At 42.7% G+C, this 16,995-nt stretch overlaps 1 long non-coding RNA gene across 2 annotated transcripts in view; it reads right to left on the bottom strand.

The window, feature by feature from the left end:
* The window catches only part of LOC137646101 (uncharacterized), an 85,831-nt gene that overhangs the window by 37,969 nt on the left and 30,867 nt on the right, over positions 1-16,995 (bottom strand). Inside the window, exons 2-4 of one of the 2 annotated variants that reach the window (XR_011045392.1) lie at positions 15,033-15,852; positions 5,585-5,804; positions 2,474-2,606 (exon numbers count right to left, since the gene is read on the bottom strand). This is a non-coding gene — a long non-coding RNA (uncharacterized lncRNA). The remainder of the gene's footprint in view (positions 1-2,473; positions 2,607-5,584; positions 5,805-15,032; positions 15,853-16,995) is intronic. The other variant, XR_011045391.1, reaches the window with a different exon arrangement.

Raw genomic sequence — 16,995 nt, 5'->3', positions numbered from 1 at the left:
ATAGGACGTAAACAAAACACCAGAACCCAGGTCTGCCCTGTTTGAAAGCGATACACTTTGTATGTGCCCTATTTTCTTATGCCTTGTGTAGGGTATATCATTACTGCAATTATTGAAGGAGTGCTTGTCCTCATTGGTTCTTGTGGCAATATTATTCATCCTTAAAATGGGTCCCTCATTCAGAAATGAAAGAACCAGGGTAGACTACATGATCTGGCTATAAGGAGATTCAATCATGCATGGGGGGGGGGAAATAAGAAATATATATGCTTATAAATAATCAATTCAATGAGACTGATGACCTAATAGATAGTTGAGATGTATAAACTACCATCTGTTATAAAATAGCACCAACTTGGAGCCAATTTAACCAAGCTTTCAGGCTAAGGTATTCCTACTCTATTAAAAGAATCTGACCACCTACAACTCGCATTGCTTCCATTTCTTTGGCATTTGGGAATTATTTTCTTATAAAAAGCCATTTCATTTTTGAAAGAAGCCTTCCTTCATTGCCTTTGCATAAAATCTCCAACCAAAGTGGTTTCCAATGTTGAATACATGACCTCTAATAAAAAGCATGCATGAACTAAAGGGGCTCTCAGAGCGCAAACCTTCACCGCGGCAGCTTATTTCTCGAGCTTATTTCTCAACCTTGACCTTGACCTAAACATGTATTAATTGGCGTGGATTTTCATACATTTAAATATGAACAAAGCTTGAAGTCTGTGACAACGATGTCTAAACTTATGGCCGATTACATGAATTGGACATTTTGCCTGACCGTGACCTTGACCTTTTAAAATTTTAATAATTTCCAGCTTCTTACATAACAGTTAATCCCTGCAAGTTTCATTACTCTGCAATTAAAATTGTGACTAGGAAGCTGTTCACAAACGAACAAGCAACCTCCTTCCAACTTCATTGGCGGAGGTAATGAATGTTTTCCCTTTCAACCAACATGTATCAAAATTAGCCATAAAATTATTGTACATAAAATAAACTTCATTTTATCTTTGTTGAGTCTTTACCTTGCTTGGAATAGTAATATCAACTAAGAGAGTCATCTGCCTTTAAGTATGAAAAAGTTTCAAAGAAAATAAAATGGTATTTTGTCATCAGTGCCTGACCTATAAAGTAAATTTATGAATGACACACTACCAACAAAAGCAGTTCATTTGCTTTAAATGGCACATTCTGGGGCTTAAAGACAAGAGTTAATACAAAATAACAGTAATGACATGAAAAAATTTCAGTGTCTTCACAGTAGGCTTCAGCTTTTTAAATTACTACCATACCATTGAATATTCGCTCCAAGAGACTTTCTTTCAAATTTTTAGAACAACAGTTTATATATGTTTGGGTAGTAAAGATATATGATTAAATTCATACTGGTGAAGATTGATTGGAATGTAGGTGCTTGTATTTGTTCTCGTCATACGCGGTAAATGATACTTAAAAAAATACTTTAAATTGTGAACTATAATAGAATTACTCAGATCTGTATTATAAGCAAACACCTTTGTACATATTTGCCATTTGGCTCAAATTTAATCATAAATAAAATATTTTAATACCTTCTTGAAATGAACAAAAATCAAGTGACTGAAAAACATTAAGTTAGAAATGGATCTTTTCAGTAGTTTAAATATTCTTCTAAAAATTCTAATGCTAAATTCAAAGTACAGCATTTTGTGCATTAACTAAATTTAGTTTGCTACTTAAAGGCCTTGAAGATACTTTGGTTCTGAAGGCTACATATAAATACATGTTTTGAGAAAGAGTTGGGGGGGGGGGAGTCCTCTCTTCATTTTGTTCTCCCATATGCTCAACCTGGAGCTACTTTTATTTCCCATTAACTGGAAACTATTACTTTCCAAATAACAAAAACAGCTCTCTCAATGCAGTGGGTCAAAGTCAAGATGGCACTTTACAGAAACTAAATGTAGCCTTGTCATCATAGCCTTGAAAGTGATAAGTTATTTGTTGTGAATATCTGCCGCTAAATAGTAATCAAGAGCCGATTTTGAATATAAATTCTTTTTCACTCCAAATGAAGTTATATTATATTTACCCGTAGTTTCAATAAAAAAATTATTGCCTCAACTGAGTATAGCATTAAAAGCTAGAGATTTTCTCATTGCAATATAATCTTGATTACGTAACACTGACATCTTAAATATAAAAAATAAAAGTTTAGTAAACCCCAATGCCATGCAACAGTTTATATACTGATTGCAGTCCTTATGTAACTAAAACAAAAAATTACCTTTATTCTTCTGTTACAAATAGAAATTTCTAATCATCATACGGCACTGATTACCATACTGCACTGGGATACTTCTTTCTATAGGAAAATTAAAGTTTTACAGCCTCTTTTCCATAAACTGCAACCACTATACCAATTTAGGAAAAAAATAAAGTTTCCTAAACATTTGGTACAGTACTGCCAAATACACCCATAAAATTACTTAACAGTATTTCCGACTTCCCTTATGTTTTGTGCGTTAAGAGGTCCAAATAAAGACTGTTTACACTAATGTAGTTGGGTCCAATTGTAGAGGGGATTCACATGTAGTGGGGTGGTTTCTAGGGTCTTGTAGAGATGTCTGTAAAAGTTCAATAGAGTTCTTAATTTTTTCCTGAAATTGGAAAATTTTTATTGTGTGCTTATTACACATAAAATTACTTATCAATTTTCTTTGAACAACTCAGTCAAAAGACAATCATTTACTTGCAATGAATCATCCAACTGGACTAGTTACTCAACACCAATACTTGATGCCTGAATATTGGCTAATATGATTACTGCTCTGCTAAAACATTAAAGTGCCTTCAACTGTCTTAAAATAAAAAAATTGGAAACTAGAAAAACCTGAATCCTTTAATAGAATAAGTATATTACTGCGTAGGTACTTCTTTGCACGTAGCAAGTATGGCACAACCCCACCTTCTGGCTCACTAATTAACCACTTTGACCTTCACCTAGGGCTTGCAAGTGGGATAAACCAGGAAATTTAAAGACACTCAGGTTTGTATACTTCGGAAAAATACAAATTACTTCAAAAATTGGATGCAAATCCTTATCCTTTCCAAGGAGACTTATTTTTAGGTGGGAGGAAGTTCCTGTAACCAAACTGGCTGGTTTTAAATCCCGGGGATATCATACTATCAACATCCTATGACCTAGAAATCAGGCGACAGCTAGGATTCTGTCATTATGAAGGACCCTATACACTAGGAATGTGTTGTTTCAACAAAGGACTAAATTAAGTCATGGGTTTACCTTATGTTCATCATTCCTTTTATCAAGAGGATTGGTGAAAGCACTTTCATCTTAATCTAATAATTGTAACTCGGTATGGTGCCTTACCTGCTTCAAGTTCCGATCCAATGACAACGGTTCGATCGCTGCACTCGAAGGAGAGGAAGAAAATGAAAAATGACCAAACACTTACTTCAGACATTGACATCGCAACCGTCGTCTTAGATGAGATGATTTTTGTCCAGTTAGGGAGCTAGGTACACAACACTGCCTGTTGAGCTGCTACCACAGTTCGTAAATAAAATTTACTGATTTCTGGGTGCATTCCTATAAATAGTGGGCTGTGAAGGTTGTCTTGGCCTTTAGGACATCTGCAACAGACTGGATTTTCCGAAAGGATAACATGGTACAATTAACTCCTAATCTGACCTCGTGAGGACAAGGCTGTATCAATTCCTCCGACTCGCTTTCTGCATGGGTTTGTGTTCTGTTAATTTCTTGAAGCCTGTGGTAGATGGTGTTTTTGAGAATTGCTATTTGATCCTGTAAGAACTGATGAAGTTCTGTAGTCGTCTGAAGGCTGCGTGCGCTTCAGGTAGTAGCTTTGTGGTATCTCAGTGCTAAAGATGTAAATTTTGATTGATGGTTACTTCCCAAAGTGAGATGGAAAAGATTAGAATCTCGTATCATTTACAGCTGTATTGAGGATTCGCCACAAACTCTAAGATGAATGAGGGCAACAACTTTCTCACCCCCCCCCCCCCCTTCAGAACAATTGAGTAGATATAATAAGTTGAGCAGCTCTCCCAATCTCTTCATAGAAGCTAATGGCAATAAAAAAAAAAAACCTTCTCCAACCTTCAAGGTTTATTGGGAGCCTTTTTCAGGGACCTCAGAAATCAAGCTGGGTGTACGAGTTCTCTTGAAAGGTAGGAATGCTAAGATCTTCAGGAGCATTGCTAACAAATGCAGGTCTATGCCTCTCAGTCTGAAGTATCACTCAAGTCTTAAGCCAAGCCTACAGTTCGTTCACTGGTGGTCGAGTGCCCAGAGAAGCTCCATGCACTCTACGAAGAATGAATGAACTGCAGATTTGGCTGACAGATAGGCTTTCCCTAGGGAATAACACAAGTCAGTCTGCATCAAGTGAATAGAGGCTCCAAGAGAAGTACACTTTCACGGCACCAATCACATTTTTATGCCTCTTAACCCATTCACTATAAGACATTGGATATGTCCTAAAGCTATATACAAGATTTGTTACCATCAGATATACATGCTCACTTACCCTATAACAAATTACGGTGCTATTATAGTATGCTATCTACCGTCGAGTTTCTACTATAGTATGGTATCTACCACAAAGTATGTTATCTACCGTCAATGTTAATCCTCCTGTTTGATGAGGATTATCAAACAGATTACTTACTGTCAGTAAGTTATCTTCATTGGACTTTAATGATAGTTTAATAACATTTATTGGCAGGACAACTTGGGTGCATAATTATAAGCAGTTCGTAGGGATACTTTTATTACAAATTATTCAAAGCTCATCATACAACAATGTTACAAGTTATTCAAATGGAAAATCAAATATTACAAAACTGAAAGAAAATAATCTATGAAAAAAAAAAATCAATCAAAAATTTATTCTACTACTGCTTGTAAACATATCTTACATCATTCAAGAAAGCAGGAAATACATCGTCGCCTTTTCTCAGAACTTTCCAACTTTCCAACAGTAATGATCTAAATGGGTAGTGATCCTCCTTATTAGAGGTGGATTAGCAAGTAGACCGTATCCTTAGGGACTGATGGTAGGTATCATACTATAGTCAGAAAGGGGTGGTAGATAGCCAAATCGGCGGTAGATAGCATACTATAATAGCACCCAAATTACATTACCATGTTTATTTCTTTTACTGCTGATTACAGAATGAATTACATTTCCATGTTCATTTCTTTTACTGCTGATTACAGAATAAATTTATCAAAAGTTTGCTTTATTTTCTATGGTATTTCACTCTAAACAAACAAAATTTTCTTTTCATTCATTGCAAAGTAATTATAGAATAACTTTTCAGAAATTTTTTTATTAAAGTATAATTTCATCTTAATAGTGGTAAAGCATTATGATAAATTTTATATTTATTGTATATTCATTGAAGTAACTTATTCTGTAAAAATTCCACAATAAATAGCCGTTAAAAGATATAAAGCTACTTTTCAGTAATAGTGGACTCTACATTATACAGAAATGTAATCAAAATAAAAATTTATTTCATTTGATACAAGAAGTATTCTAGAGAGAGCGAGCCTTACCTTATTGCATGTTTACCACCCCCTCTTACACAATTAGGAATAACGGCTAGACTTCATTGGTTAGCTGAAGTGTCATTGTGTGTAATACAGGGCCTATTTTGACGTCATCATAGCGAAGGAGTTAAGACTAACAGAGGCACTGCAAGATAGCCTCCACCAGTGAAGCAACAAGGATGTCACCAAGTTATAGTACCCCTGCAGATGGGGCTGGCACAGCAAGCTGAGAAAAATAGGAAATGCTCTCTGAAACTCATTTAGAAGCATCAGAAGGTCTTGGTACCATTCTGCTTGAGACCACTTAAGAGGCTAATAATGTTATCTTGATGTTTTGGGTAGATAGCATCTTGTTAACCTCCCTTTTAACTTGCAAAACCACAAAAAAGCACAGCCATCTAGGACGTCCCACAGACGTTGAAGTCCATCCTCTAAAGCCGCAACCTGATCGGGAAATGTTAAGCAGTAAATAGGGAGGTTCTCATATCTCATCGCAAACAGGTTGATCACTGGGTAGCCCCACAAAGTCAAGCAGCTCCTTATCATTTTAGGATGAAAGAACAGTGATCAGCCTAACTGTCTTGGTTGACTTTAGTTCGGTAATCACATTCCTTTTGCTGGGAATTAATTGCCAACAGCTCAACTGTAGTGTTCAGTGCCCACTTGTAAGCTTGCATTGCTAACTCGCAGGTGCTGTGAAACACTACCTCCTTGCTTGTTGCAAGCAATTGTCCAGCACAGCTGAGTGGCATATCAGCTCCTGCTGTAATGACTGCAGTGAAAAAAGACCTATAAAGAGCTCCTTTCAAATCCAGAAAGTTAATGTGCAGGCTCTTTTTATCCTGCATCTAGCAGCCTGTGATGAATTGGTTCCTTAGATGGGCCCTACAACCTATCTTGATGCATTTGTAAAGAGGAATACCTTGTCCATCAGTCACCAATCTAGATCAAACCTCACTCACTGTTCAAAAGAACTAGCTGATGGAGTGGGTTTCTGCTTTATGATCAGTGCCTCTGCTGTCAAAAGACATGCTGGTAGATGTTAAATCCATAGAAAAGGCTACACTACTCTTCTGGGCCTTGGGTGCGAAGGTCAACTTCTCCAGATTTACCATAATTCTTGGATCCTGGCATAAGGAGAGAAGTTTGTCCCAATGTTGAAAGAGTTGCCTTCCAGAGGATGAGAGAACCAGCCAATCGTCAAGATACCCGAATAGCTGAAGGGCACTGGCATGCGTCCAAGAAAAAACTAGCATAAAAATTGAGTGAATACTTGTAGGGCAGTGAACAATCAAATGCACAGAACTATGAAATTGAAGACTTTTCCACATAGGATAAATCTAAAGAATTGTCACGAGACTATTGGATCGGGATTTGGAAAAGTGTGTCTCTCAGTTCCAGAAATAGTATACAGTATAATGATTCTTCCAGATGGCTGGTCTTGGGGTACTTGCTCTCTCTATCTTGAATAGAATTTGTAGCACAAACTCGTTCAAGGCGGAAAGGTCCATTAGCTGTCCCCAGTCTCATGTTGACTTTTCCATTAGGATTAGTCTACTGTAGAAGACCTGGGGCACATCCAGGACCCCTTGTAGTGTGACCGTTTCAATCTTCTTTTGTACTTCTACCTGAAGAATCAAGGGAGGTGGCCTCAGATTCTAAGGGCTTCCACTGTTCAGCCCTCTACCAGGTGGTACTGTCACATTGCCTACTGGCTTGCTAAACATCAACAGCTCAGGGCAATTGCAGGAGGGGAGTTCCTTCCCTAATGGGTTCTAGCTCAGCTTATGGGCTAGCCAAAATGGGGACAAAAGGATTATGTCAAACCTGAAGCTCTTCTAACAGATGGACCTGTTGGTGTAGATACTCTAGCTTTATGAGCAGTAGCAAAGGATTGGAAGCCAGAGTACCAAAGGGAGAACCTAGAGGTCCTGTGGATTTCTTGCACAAAGGAAAACCTTGAAGGTGAAGAATCTTGCATGGTCGTCATTTTACCATTGGGAGGATCACTAAACCTTACATTCCTTACATGGGGAAGACTTAAATAATCACATACCCTGTGAATAGGACACAAAGAATTGGGATCAACAGCCTAATTCCTCATGAAGGCTCCGCACTGCCACCCGGAAACTACTAGGCAAAACCGCATGCCTACAGTTAGTTTCTCTACTCAACTTGTTCGCAGCGATCAGAAGTTAAAAAAGACAGATTCGGAGATATTTTGTATTTTTCCTAACTATATAAACCTTAACTATTTAAAGGGGTATTACTTTCGGCGTAGCTGAAAGGACGAGCCATTAAAATTTTAACGAGTGTTTACTACCCCACCGCTAGTTAGCGGGGGGTAAGGAGGGTAGTTAGCTACCCTCCCCCCTCACACACCTGTGTGGTAAGCTCACTTTGCTTAGAGGTAGGACTTCATGGGGGACAGGGCTGGCGGGTAAGTTTGATTAAATAGCTAAGGTTTGTATAGTTAGGAAAAATACAAATTATCTCCGAATTTGTCATTTGCTCCGTAACTGGAATACAAACCACGCTATTTAAAGTGGGTGACTTAACCCTTAGGAAGGGTGGAATAAGTCCCAGCCATACTGGCTTTTGGCTTTGCCCGGGGACTCATTATATGAGTGCGTCAGCACTCGACAATAAAGAGTCCCTGCACCTTGCTCGCACCTTGCTATGCAAGGGCTGCGGCCTACATAAGCTGTGTGTGAAGGATAGTGTGTGACTCGTCCTAGGAAGTTGACCTGAAGTTCTTTAGATGGAAAACTTTAGGCTAGGACTTTCCCAATACCACCTCGTCAGGGTATGGGGACGTGACGGTATTAACTTAATACTAGGAACACAAGGAAGCATGGTCTACCCGCAGTGGTTTGAGGTCAGCTGTGCAGAGAACCCAGGATGCTGCTTTTCCCAAGAGAAGGGAGGATGAAGAAAAAAATATGGGCCAGACATAACTCTTCTTTCATGCAGACTAAAACCGGGTAACAATGCCCTCAACCCTCTGCTACTTGTCCATTAAGGAGCCTGAGGTTTAAACCAGCTGTTGTGCAGCCACCACAGAGCCGATAGAGAACGTATCGAGCATCCTGTGGGTCACGTCTTGCAGGTAGTGGGCTGTGAAGGTCGTCTGACGCTTTCACACTCCTGCTTGTAGAACCTGCGTCACTGAGAAGTTCTTCTTGAAGGCCATCATGTGCTTTAAGGCGACATGACGGAGGAGGTTCAGGATTCAGGGACAGATGGATCGCCCTACGAATCCATGCCGAGATGGTATTCTTGGTGACCCTCCTCTTTTTTTCTCCCAGTGCTCACAAACAAAGCTTGCACTTGGGGACAAATGCAGCCGTTCTTTGAGATAACCTCGGACTCCTTACTGGACACAGTAGGGGAAGGTCTGGGTCATCTGTTACAGAACGAAGTCTCGAAGTCTGGAAAGAGTCGAATCGAAGATCCGGCACTCCCGGATTCTGTGTCTTAGCCACAAACTCAGAGATGAATATGAACGTTACCTCCCCTCAAACCCTTGCATGGGCGATGTCAACGAGAGACCATGAAGTTTACAGACTCGCTTGGCCAAGGCCAATGCTAGTAAGAACACCGCCTTCCAAGTTAGGTGGCGATCTGAAGCCTGGCGAAATGGTTCGTAAGGAGGTCTCTTAAGAGGCCTGAGAACTCGAACCATATTCCATGGAGGTGGTCTCACTTCCGACTGAGGGCAGGTAAGATCATATCTTCGTCTGAGTAGGGAAAGTTCCAGCGAGGGAAAAATATCCACTCCTTTGAGCCTGAAGCCTAGACTTAAGGCTGAGCGATAGCCTTTCATTGCAGAGACTGAAAGGCGCATTCTTCCCGCAAATATACGAAGAACTCTGCTATTGCTGGAATAGTGGTTTCGAGTGGAGATTGATTGATTGATTTAAAGTTTTCAGGCATCCTGACATCTGAGGTCATTGATGCCGGTAACATTTAATTTATGTATACAAAAATAAAAGATAAAATAAAATAAAAAATAAAAGAGTATTCAATTAAAATCATAAAAGTTGAATGTAATAAAAGTTAAATATTACCCCTCACGACTCCAACCACAGGAACTTGCCACTTTGCCTGGTAGACCCCTGCGGATGATCTACGCAGGTGTCCAGACATCCCGTTCGCAACTTGTTGCGACAATCCTCTCTTAGCGAGGAGATGCTGGATAGTCTGCAGGCGTGAAGTCGAAGCGAAGCTACGGCTTTGTGAAAGATGTTGGCATGTGGCTGTTTGAGTAGGTTGTACAGTAGAGGGAGTTCTCTCGGAACTTCCGTTAGGAATTGCGGAAGGTCCGGAAACCATTCCGCATGATGAGCCACAAAAGGGTCATCGAGAGATTGACCGATATTCTGGTCTTGTTGAGCATCCTCCTCATCAGACAGGACGAGGGAAAAGCTTACTCGTCGGTGCTGTCCCACCGTTGTTAGGAGGCATCTTGCCAGTGTGACTTGGGATCTGGGACTGGGGGGGCAATACAGCTTGAAGGTCAGTGCTGTAGCGAACCGAACCGATCCACAGTCTGGTAACCCCACAAAGTCAGGACTTTGTTGGCTACTGGATGATCCGAGGACCACCCAGTACTCATTATCTGAGAAGCTCTGCTTCGACCGTCGGCGAGTAAATTCCCTTTGTCTGGGATGAAGTGAGCCGATAGAGGAATCGAGTGGACTTGGGTCATCTCAGTATCTCTACTGAGAGATGGGATAGCTGCTTGAAAAGGTACCTCCTTGCTTGTTGATGTAAGCCACTACTGTGGTGAAGCAGCTCATCACACCACAGTCTAATCCGCCAGGTCCTTGTTGGAACTGTTGAAGGGCCAGGAAGACGGCCTTCATCTCTAGCAGATTTATATGGAGGCACTTTTCCGATTCTGACCACAGGCCAGAGGTCCTGTGGTACAGAACGTGGGGCGCCCCTGAAACTCCTCTTTTCCTCATCGGGTAAGTTGATGTAGCCAAGGATTTGTGGCTCAAATCGGAGAGAATGGCTTAAAAGCCTGTGCTACCGCTCTGATTAGAGTCCCAAACCAGGCTGCCGGCTGACCTGTCAGACACTCCCTCTGGAGGGGAAATTGCCTGTATAAAGATAAGGAAGGCATGTCCCTGGGCCTTTCTGGAACCTTCCCCCCCACCGGCAATCGCGCTGTTTGTGCTTGGGGGGGAATGTGGCGATTGCGCCCTTACCGCACGATGTCTGGCAGCCTCGCGCCGGGAAGGGTGTTAGTGATTGCGGTCGCGCGATGGGGAATACCCGGGGGTCACGCGCGAGAGACTGTCGAAGCGCTGATGCGGGCGTGCGGGAATACCCTGGGCACGCGTGCGGGTGACAGCTGAAAACGCGCGCGCGGGCGAGACTTCATAGAGTGCGCAGGAATCATATTGATGTGCAGGATCAGAATGAAGAGCCCGTGTGGACCAGAATGTTGGAGCATGCTGCATCGTGAAGGAGTTTGTTCGCGCGGGAGGAAGACCATTGGCGCGCGCGGGAAACCATCGGTACCCGCGTGCGAAGATCGTCGGCGCTTGCGCGCGCAAGAAGATCGTCGGCGCTTGCGCGCGCAAGATGATCGTCGGCGCTTGCGCGGGCAAGATGATCGTCGGCGCTTGCGCGGGCAAGATGATCGTCGGCACTTGCGCGCGTAAGATGATCGTCGGCACTTGCGCGCGTAAGATGATCGTCGGCACTTGCGCGCGTAAGATGATCGTCGGCACTTGCGCGCGTAAGATGATCGTCGGCACTTGCGCGCGTAAGATGATCGTCGGCACTTGCGCGCGTAAGATGATCGTCGACACTTGCGCGCGTAAGAAGGTCATTGGCGCTTGAAGATCGTCGGCGCTTGCGCGCTCAAGAAGATCGTCGGCGCTCGCTCGCGTAGAAGATGGTTGCCGCGCGCGGACGATCGTCGACGCTTGCGCGCGTACGAAGGCCGTCGGTGCTTACGCGCGTACGAAGGCCGTCGGTGCTTACGCGCGTACGAAGGCCGTCGGTGCTTACGCGCGTACGAAGGCCGTCGGTGCTTACGCGCGTACGAAGGCCGTCGGTGCTTACGCGCGTACGAAGGCCGTCGGTGCTTACGCGCGTACGAAGGCCGTCGGTGCTTACGCGCGTACGAAGGCCGTCGGTGCTTACGCGCGTACGAAGGCCGTCGGTGCTTACGCGCGTACGAAGGCCGTCGGTGCTTACGCGCGTACGAAGGCCGTCGGTGCTTACGCGCGTACGAAGGCCGTCGGTGCTTACGCGCGTACGAAGGCCGTCGGTGCTTACGCGCGTACGAAGGCCGTCGGTGCTTACGCGCGTACGAAGGCCGTCGGTGCTTACGCGCGTACGAAGGCCGTCGGTGCTTACGCGCGTACGAAGGCCGTCGGTGCTTACGCGCGTACGAAGGCCGTCGGTGCTTACGCGCGTACGAAGGCCGTCGGTGCTTACGCGCGTACGAAGGCCGTCGGTGCTTACGCGCGTACGAAGGCCGTCGGTGCTTACGCGCGTACGAAGGCCGTCGGTGCTTACGCGCGTACGAAGGCCGTCGGTGCTTACGCGCGTACGAAGGCCGTCGGTGCTTACGCGCGTACGAAGGCCGTCGGTGCTTACGCGCGTACGAAGGCCGTCGGTGCTTACGCGCGTACGAAGGCCGTCGGTGCTTACGCGCGTACGAAGGCCGTCGGTGCTTACGCGCGTACGAAGACCGTCGGTGCTTACGCGCGTACGAAGACCGTCGGTGCTTACGCGCGTACGAAGACCGTCGGTGCTTACGCGCGTACGAAGACCGTCGGTGCTTACGCGCGTACGAAGATCGTTGGCGTAGTGCGCTAGGATGCAAGGTCAGCTGACAGGACGATCAGGAACTGGGACGTGTCCTTAAAAAGGGGCGGTCATCCTTTGATGAGGACCGTAGGCAGGACTGCTTCAGAGTCCAGAGCCGAAGTCCTTCGTTGCAGTGCAAGGTAGAGCTGGAAGAACGGTAGGTCAGCTGATTCAACACTGGAAGATCTGCTTGATACTCCGAGGAAGGGGCTATGAGAGACCTTTCATGAGAACGGGAGAGGTGCCCTTCGTAGAAGAAACTAGGAGACACTCGCAGGCCTAATCACTAGTGAGCGCCTGTGCGCTATCTCAGGAAACTCCAACGATGTGCACTGATGCGCAGGTGAACGTTAGCGTGCAGTCCCTGGAACAGGATGTCTTTGGATGGCAGTCTCAGGAACAGCAGGCAAGCGCTTGCTCGCACGCAATGCGCAGGAGAACATTGGCGCGCAGGGGATACCTGGCGCTTAAGGGACTTACTCACAACGTGAGAAAGCCCCTTTTCTCCCGAAGGGACTGGTGCCCGTTGAATAACGGGGTGCGAGGGCAGGAACGGAGATGGCTGGTCTAATCAGGAACAATCCTCCGAAGAAGGGTCTTAATGAGTGGCCCCTCTCGCGAACGATAGAGGTGAACACTTCGTAGAAGAGACTTGAAGACACTGGTGATGGCGCCCCTTGGGGCTGTTGGATCAGCAAGCTGACCTATAAGGAGCAATCCTCCGAAGAGGCCTCCCTCGCGAACGATAGAGATCACCAGACTGATCCTGCAGCTGCTCAGACCCTTGAGCAAAGCTGCAGGTGCGACTGCTCATCCCCAAGAGCATAGCCACCTGAAGGTTCATGCGCCCAGCCTTGCAACCGCTCATCTCCTTGAGCATGGTTACAAGTGCGGTCGCTCAGCACCAAGAGCATAACCGGCTGAGGACCAGGAAAACCCACCCAGGAAGATTAAGGTATGAGAAGTTCCCCCTATGCAGAGGGAAGCTCTCACACCCTGGAAGGGAAGTTACCTACCCCTGGAGGCGAACCTCCTTAGCATTCTAAGATGAACTAAAGAGCTGACAGATTTCACGGGAGGACTTCTAAGAAAAGGAATAACGCCCATGACGATGTCCTAGAGAGACGGCAGCAACAGCAGACTCCCCAGGCACAAACAGGACAGCTCTGCTTCGTTGGCACACTAGTCAAACGAAGAAAAAAAAACTGCATAATTAACTGGGAAAATAAAATTAAATAATTATTTAACAGAAATTCCCCCGGGAGGAAATCCAAAGAGTAACCCCGAGGGAAAAGCAAAACAATTATTAGAAATTAAGTATGCGCCCTCCTCCCCCAATGACAGGCACGGGAGAAGGAGGAGGGCGAAGAACTGTAACAAAAACAGAATTATAACAAAATATTAATTATGCAATTCATCCAAGAATGATCACAAAAAGTAAGAACCACTGACCCCCGAAGGGAAGTGTTCTCCACAGAGAAGCTGAAAAGTTGAAAAAACAAAAAATACAATTAGATTTCATTAAAAATAAGTGAGACAAACGGAATAGCAACTAAACCCGCAACGGGAAAGGAGCTGCCGTAATAGTACGTAGTAGTAGTAGCAAGGGGTGAACAACCTCGAGTAGAGAGAGAGACCGTAGGCAATAAAACTCCCAAATTCCCTTCGCTGAGAATCCAAGTTCCCCGTAGGAAAGGACGAACAGCGAAGATAATAGATGAATGAAGAAAGTCCAGCGATGACGATCCCCACGGCGGCCAAGTTGACGGAAAAGCCGAAGGAAAACCGAAGGACCAAGAGGGAGAGGCCGTACCCCACTACGAAACCGAGGTGGCCTAGCACTAAGCCGGTGACGTTGTCGTACACTACACACACAAACACTGAAACGAAAACTTACTACATTTCTATACACAAATATATACATAAACATAAAGAATGTTTATATATATATATATCACAAGTATAAGAATAAGTAAGAAAAAGACAAAAAGCATTAATGGCTGTCAAAGAGGCGAGGGTGAAAGTGGACACGTCCGATCACCACCCGAGCCAAAGTAAAAGTGAGCTTACCACACAGGTGTGTGAGGGGGGAGGGTAGCTAACTACCCTCCCTAACTAGCGGTGGGGTAGTAAACCCTCGTTAAAATTTTAATAGCTCATCCTTTTAGCTAAGCCGAAAGTAATACCCTTTTAAATAGCGTGGTTTGTATTCCAGTTACGGAACAAAAAGAAGCTTGGACTGCTCTGACAAGGAGGGGGGTCGTGGGGCTTCCCTGCTACCCAGCAGTAACTACCAACATCTTAATATAAAATTTTAACAACAGAGTTAAGGTCCATTGAAATCATTCTCCTATTCAAGATCGAGGGTTTGTATCTGTATAAGAACAAATTTTTCAAACTTGTCATAGGAAAAATCTTGTAAAGGTGTTATACAATACATAAATTGGCTCTATCACAGCATAAACTTATCACAATCTCGTCTTCTCTTTCAAAAGAGTATTGTCAAGAAGTCTTCAGTAGAATCATTGACCAAATTGGCCTTTGATATTAAAAGTGAAGGGGTGAAAATTAACTTTCTTTTAATAGGAAAAATAAAAAAGTTCAAACTTTATAAACATACCTCAACATCTGTTATTCCATTTTGATTGAAGTGGTTAATCAGGTCAGACTGACATTAAGTCGTGGTTTAAAAATTAAAGTCATTCCTATACAGGCTCCGTCCAAATAAAATTAACTGGATACAACCCAAGTTTATGATTATCAGTACTATTACTATCATTATTATCACTATAATCCATGCTGCAACTCTGCTTAGATAAGCAAACTAACAAAAAGTTAAAAAAGTGATCTGTGACTTCCTCTAATACTGAACAGTACCCACAATTACGCTATATTGACTGAAATTAATCAGAATTACATTCAAGCTTCAAGAAAACTAATATAAAATTTGCATAAGTCAGGTACTGTATTTACTTTAAGAAGAAAAAGATAAAAGTTACTGAACGGAGTGCTTTAACAATGATTTTAAGCGATTGATATAATGACTGACATTTATCAGTTACATTCAAGCTTCTTAAAACTAATGTGAAATTTACATAAGTCAGATACTGTTATCTAAATTATATTAAAAAAAAAATAAAAGGTAAAAGTTGCTGAGTACTTTAACAATGATTTTAGGGGGTTAACATGATCCAAATCTGGATACAAATATACCATCCTATCTATTATAACATTTGGGATTTTAAGTTTCTCACGAGGTCTTAATTGTATTGATTTCAAACGGCAATTTACGGTTTTACAAAAAAGTGTAATAAGACAATTAGTCAAGCCGTTTTTCTCAAGAGTATTAACATCGGACTCATTCTCCGATACAACTTGGATTGTATTCAGTATTTTATGGATCTATAGAAATGACTATACGTTCTGTAACAGCGTCTTGTCTGCAATGAGAATTAACATATATTAATTACTTACTGGATTAAGTTACAATAGAGATCTTCATATATTTTTGGTGGAAATCTTTTTTTACCATATACTTCTGCTATGGCTATGCAGCTATAAATCTGAAAAATATCTTATTTTCTAATATGGTGGAAATTTATTGGCTTTTGTTTCATTTTGTGTTTTAATTCCAAGTTCTAAATTTATTACTGTTGCCATGTACTAATGAAGCAAAATGCTTAGATACATATAAAAATCAATACAGTGACTCAATGACAGATGTCTATGAAGACATGGTAATGATGAAGGGGGGATGGAGAGGGCCGGGAAGGCTTCTTCACCAACCCATAGATATTCGATAATGACATAAGATTAAGGTTAACTATATTCAGGTGAGAACCATATGTGAGGGTTGAAATGTAAGGAGATTAGTGGAAGTAAAACCAATGGAAAGAAACACTGTCAGAATCTCCGTCTCGGTTTCCCTTTGCTCTACATGGCTACACTTTCCCTTACTACAAGTGGATAGTTCTTTCTTCTCTCTGCCTGAACTTTAAGTTACAGTTCCTCATTTACGCCCTAATACATTTATACACATGCATAAAAGATAACTTGGCTAGAAAAGCAGCAAAAATGAAAGCAGCATTTGGAATAGGCATACCTAGCACTTTAGAACTGATCACCTTTTTTATTTCTTGATTGAAATTTATAAATCAACATAGTAAATAACCAATTAAAGTTTCTGAAAAGCTACAAATTTTATAAAATTGTATTTTTCCCATTATTTATATGGGGTTACTTCTAGATTTGTTTTCTGCAGCCAGACATTCAAGAAGAAATAAGATGATTACGTCATGCTGCGTTGCTGGGCAACTGCTGTGCACGGCTCTTCTATCAAGCGCTTATTCTCAAAACTTCTAGTCAATGATTTCAGGGGCGGCTGAGGTGGGACCTTTGGTAAATGACTCGCATTTGTATAACTAGGATAAATACAAATATAAAAAAATTTGCACATGTAGTTTATTCCTACATGAATTAAAACTTTATATGGGGAGTCTTCCTTAGGTAGTAGGAAGTTTTAGTGAAGGTGGGTGGTCTGCCTTTCTCTTAAGATACAATAACTATAGTAATACCAAAGTTCA

The sequence above is a fragment of the Palaemon carinicauda genome, chromosome 8 (genome assembly GCF_036898095.1).
Source record: "Palaemon carinicauda isolate YSFRI2023 chromosome 8, ASM3689809v2, whole genome shotgun sequence".
Taxonomy (NCBI): Eukaryota; Metazoa; Arthropoda; class Malacostraca; order Decapoda; family Palaemonidae; genus Palaemon; species Palaemon carinicauda.
The sequence above is the reverse complement of the archived record's forward strand: the minus strand, read 5'-3'. Positions and strand labels throughout refer to the sequence as shown.